Raw genomic sequence first — 6,000 nt, 5'->3', positions numbered from 1 at the left:
ATTCTGTTTGATTCCTTAGTTTCTTTAGTTTTCATTCAGGTTCTAACTTTTGTTATGGTTTTGTGGTTAGGTTTTTAAGTTCTTTAAACTTAAGGTGTCTTTTCGGTAAGTTTCCTCTTGGTGGTTTAGTTCTATTCCTTTCATCTCTTTCCTTTAGAAATACTCACCATTTTTTTGTTGGTTTTATGAGTGTTCCAAGTCCCGCATTTGTTCTCATATCCCGGTTTTGGTAAGGAAAATAGGATAGTTTCTATATGCTTATGTGTATGTTTATGTATAATATGTTTATGCTATAGTACGCTATGTTATGTTTATCTGGGGCTCATAGTTGCTTAGTGTCCTAGTGTTTATCATTTTTATGTTTATAGTTACGATTTACCCTACCTCAGATATTAGACAGGGGACCTAGATGTGTTATCATATACTATCATGTGATCTACCCTACCTCAGATATTAGACAGGGGACCTAGATGGGTTATCATATACTATCATGTGATCTAACCTACCTCAGATATTAGACAGGGGACGTAGATGGTTTATCACATGTCTTAATGACCATTAATAGTGTAGTCCTATATGGTATACGTCTTTATAGTCATATGTCCATATGTTTATGTTTATGATATATGTTTTTATAGTCATATGTTTTTAGTGTATGCTTATGATTTATTATGTATGTTTTAGATAGTATTATGTTTTATAGTATATGATGTAGTTTTATGCTCATGTATGTGATGTATGTTTTTAGTAGGTTTTTCTTGCTAGGCATTAGGCTCATTCCTTTATTTCTAGTGTGATGCAGGAAATTAAATATGGAGGGCGGAATGATTCTTGGAAGCTTGGCATGTGTGTTGAGGATGAACGGACTGAGTGGACTGCGTGTCGATCGAGGATGACGTTATTTTAGTCTTTTAAAAAAATTATGCTCTGATGTAATTCCACAACTAGTATTTAAAGTTTATGTTTTTTATGTTTTATCAAACAATATTTTTATGTTTTAAACAATGGGTACCCATACCATGTTTTACATTCTATTTTGTAATATTTGTTTTTTTGGAATTTTAATAAAGTGATTATTATTTTCAAAGTAGTAGCTATGTCTAGTAGTTTTAATGATCCAAGGTCTTAGAAATAGTTGGGTCATTACACCGAACCTGCATCCCGCACCCAGCACACTTGTTCACCCCATGGCCCAGCACGTCTGCGCACCCCGTAGCCTCGCACCCAGCACGCATGCACACCCCGTGGCCCCGTACCCAGAGCGCCTACACCCCTGCAACCCAGCACCCCTGCGCCTTTGCCAACCACCCATGGCCTATTGCCACCGCCCACCATTGACACACCCATTAGGCTTTGTGTCATGCAAACCCTAATGGATGTGTAATTATCCATTTGGGACTTTTTTTAAGCCCAATATAATTAAAAGTGTTTTAATTATAACTTTTGAGTTAATTGTGGTGAGTCCAAATTCTAATTGGGCATCAATAACTTGTTGGGTATTAAATCCCAAAGTTTGATTATTTTAAAGTTGTTTAAAATAATTAAAAGGTTATTTAATTCATAATGGATAATTAAAATGGTAATGACCCAAAGACTAAAAGAGAATGTCCAAGATCAAAGGAGTTGCTATTCATTAGGCCTTAGTTTAATTATTTTTGTGTATCTTTTAGCAAGTGTTGTAATTTTCTAGAAATACCCAAAGCACCCAACCCACATTTATTTATTTTTTTTATTTATTTGCTTGAACATAATTAAATTGTTTGATACTTTATCATGCATGATAACATGTCATACATATTACCCACATAGTACATATTAAGCATGCATTTTTTTTAGAAACATGCTTAGGATTGATTATATTTTTTTATTTGATAACTCATATAATTAATTTAGTCTTAATAAGTTAAGATGGTAAAAAGAATTTAAAGTTGTTTATTTTCTTATTTTATTAAATAAAATGGTATTTTTTTTAAAAAGGAAAAATAAAATCTAGGGCACAATTATTTATTTTGCATAATTGGATTAGTATTTATTCGAATATCACTTGGTAAAATTAATTTAATTAGTTTTACAACCAAATGAAAAATATTGATTTTGAGAAAAACACAAATTTTAAAATAGTGAGTAGGAGAGGGAGTTATGACAATAAGTCGCATGGTCTCCATTATTGGTTGAACACCGAAAGGCATAGGAAGGGCATGTGTCGCCTCCGTTTGCGACTTTCCTAAGGAAAGGCTTCTGAATATGTTTATTTTATCTCAAGGTTGACTTCTCATAAGAGAATAAGATTAGTGATGTATTTCAAGTTTGACTGACCCTTAGACACACTCTTGAGTAAAGTCATTAATTGAAAAATAATGGGTTACACTCCGAAGATGTATCTAGGCTTTCGAGCACAACTAGTGCATCTTGACCAAACTAACGGTAATTCATAAGTCAAAAGAGAAAAATAATTTTTTAAGTTTTCACTTATGGAGTTAAGATCTTGTCTCAAAATTAATTTATGATTAGTCTGACCTACCCTAAGGCAGTCCATTAATTTTCAAATTAATTTATCATGGACTAGTAACTATTTTTTGTGTGTTATTTTATGTGTTGTATTCATGCATCACGTTTACTATTCCAAATATAAACTGATATTTATTATATGTATTAATTCATTATATTTTATTTATTTAATTTTCAGCAATATGTCCAATCCAAACGCTGTAACTGCTTTACTTGCTAATGAGAAATTGACTGGTGATAACTACATGAAATGGAAATCAAACATGAACATTGTTTTGATATGTGAAAACCACATGTTTGTCCTTAATGAGGAATGTCCTGAGGTTCCTGCTTTCACAGTTGCCAAAACTGCTAGAGAAAAGTATGACAATTGGATCTTATCTAACAATAAGGCCAAATGTTATGTGTTTGTTAGTATGAGCGATGTGCTCAGAAAGAAATTTGAAACTGTTGAAATAGCCTATGAGATTTGGGAATCTCTACAAGGCATGTTTTGCTAGCAATATGATAAGTGCAGACATGATGCTACTAGAAGCTTCATGAATATGAAAATGAAGAAAAATGTTTATGTCAGAGAACATGTCCTAGACATGATCAACATATTGCACGATGCATAAATCCATGGTGTAACCATTGATGAGAGAACTCAAGTAAGTGTGATACTCGAATCTCTCAGACCAGCTTTTGCGGCATTCACTACCAACTATGTTATGAACAAGTTGGAGTACAATATGACCCAATTGCTAAATGAGTTGCAAACTTTTGAGTCTTTAAAAAAAATTTCCTCCAAGGTTGAGGAGGAAAATGTTGTTGAAACCAAGCCTTCCCCTTCAAATGGTAATTCGAAGAAAAGAAGGGTGGCCAAGGAAAGGACAACCAACCAGAGAAGACCAACAAATCTTCTAAGAAGAATAATTATGAAAAGAACTCCAAAAAGAAGGCACCCGAAAAGATCATGCTTTCATTGTGGAGTTTACGGTCGTTGGAAAATGAATTGTCCTATGTACCAGGCTAAACTGAAAGACAAAAAGAATGGTAAATTTGATTTGCTTGTTTTAGAATCTTGTTTAGTGGGAGGTGATTTTTCATCTTGATTAGTTAATTCCAGAGCCACTAATCATGTTTGTTTTTCTTTGCAGAGTCTTAGTACTTCGAGGAAGCTGGCTCATGGAGAGGTGACCATGAGAGTTGGAAGTGGACAGGAGATCTCAGCAGCTGAAGTTAAAAAAGCTCACCTAGTTTTTTATAATAATAATTTTATTGTGTTGGACAATGTTTATTTTATTCCTGGATCTACTAGAAATTTTATTTCCTTATCAAAATTTCATGAACAATGTTTTAATATTTCTTTTAATAATAATTTGATTGTTATTTTGAAATATGGTTTTGACATTTGTTCTGCAAAGTCTGAAGGTGGACTTTACAAGTTAGAGTCCAAAGTTGTAACGCCTTGGTTACCCCAGAACAGTTACGGTGATCGGTGAACCGGAAATTTGACCCGCTACTCGATTCCTTTGGTTAAAAACGTGTTCTAAATGTTATTAACAGGTTAAGGTGGAAAACCAATAAAAAGGAAAAGATCAATTTTATTAAAACTGTTCATGAGCTCATCAAAACATTTACACGTTATTTACAATATAAAAAGGTCACTACTATTTTTAAATTTACAACCCCGCCGACCTAAGCGGCAAAAATAGGGTAAACCCCCTAGTTCCTCTGAGAACTTATTGGCCGTGGTGGTCAAGTGGCCGCATATGTACACATCACCACCTATGCTTTCCACTCAAGGTTGGGTGAACTTTTCTTTCCCTTTACCTGCACCACATAGCACCCATGAGCCAAGGCCCAGCAAGAAAACACAATATAGCATGATATAATATCAACAATTATCATAATATTCATTCAGGACTGTCAATCCAAAACAGATAGGTGACAGTCGCAAAAGTCACTAAATAGGGAATAGCTCCCTTCAGCCTTGTGACGATAGGGTCACCGGGGCTTAACAGGTAAGTGAACCTTTCATTAACTTAACCAGGATAGGTGCATGGTGACTGGTCACCAACATAACCTTCCTCATGACCATAGAGTCATAACCCTGGAACATCGTTCCCTAGCCATGTGACAAACGGTCGCCTGGGCCTTAGGCCCTGGCTCTGAGTAACTAGCTTAGACTAGTCAAGCGCTTATAAGATTCATCGACCTTAGGGTCGGTCCAGCGTTAATGCCTTAGAGTCATTCAACGCTGATATCGATTAGATCTAATCTTCATTCGGCCCTGCATTCAGGACACTTATGCCGGTTCTGACCCTTAGGTCAGTATCCCTGACTAGTCAGTGCCATATACAAGTAAACAATATTCACTAGCATTTAATATGCAATCCATGTCCACATTATCAATCAACATGCCTCAATAACAATCATGCATGTCATATATACACAGGGTGCAGTTTTCTTACCTCAAGTTCGAGCGAGAAATATTATAAGGACGACCCCTGAGAACAATCGATCTTTTAGTTCCTTAGCGGTTACCTAATTATAACCTCCATTAATGAGAATCAACATGGTTAGGGTCTTGACCTAAGCACCACTCTTGGGACCTCGAAACATGCCCACACGGTGAGTAGATTCGATCCCGGGCCTTAAGGATTGAAACCCCAAGTCAAAAACCCCTAAAAACACTCAAAATGGGACTTTGAAGGAACAGAGTAGCACTACAGCACTGATCCCTAGCGCCCCAATGCTATACTCAGAACCTCCAACACATCCAAAAGACCCCTGTGTAGCGCTGTAGCACCCTAGGGTGGGCGCTATAGCGCTACCTCCAGACCAGATGCCCCCTGAAACCTCCTTCTTCATCTCCTTCGATTCTAACCTGATTCCAATGCTTCCAAATCCCATTTTTGGTGCCAAATGAACCCAAAAACCATTCTAACAAATCCCAAACATCACCGCCATAAGAATCCTAGCCAAAACTCCCATCAAAACCAAGATCTCAACCTAGAATTCACAACTGTAAAACAGAACTAAAACAGGGCAAACCAGAGAATTCAATGGTTAGAAACTTACCCAAAGCTCAGCTTATGATGCTCTTCAAGGGTGGAACACACTCCCAAACTACCAAGGCTTACTTCCAGAGCTTGAATCCTCAAGAATGGTTCAAAAATCACAAAGGAAACTGAAGGAGAAATAAATACGGGAAGGCTCTTAAACTTACTATGTTTTCTCACTTCTTCTCAGCCTAAAAATGGTTATATCTATCCTAGGGGTGAAATGAACATTATACCCCTAGGTCAATTTAAGGTTTCTAAAGGCTCCCAAGGGCGAAATTGGTATTTTCCACCTATCTCGTTACTCATAATTAACGCTCTCCAATTCCTGCTATTCTCAATAATCTCATACACCAATAATTCATATCCCGTTACCCTCTAATTCCCGATAACGCTCTAATCATTATAATCACCCCGAGACTCAACCCGAGCCCCAAACTTAAAC

Source organism: Humulus lupulus, chromosome 1 (genome assembly GCF_963169125.1).
Source record: "Humulus lupulus chromosome 1, drHumLupu1.1, whole genome shotgun sequence".
Lineage (NCBI taxonomy): Eukaryota > Viridiplantae > Streptophyta > Magnoliopsida > Rosales > Cannabaceae > Humulus > Humulus lupulus.
The sequence above is the reverse complement of the archived record's forward strand: the minus strand, read 5'-3'. Positions refer to the sequence as shown.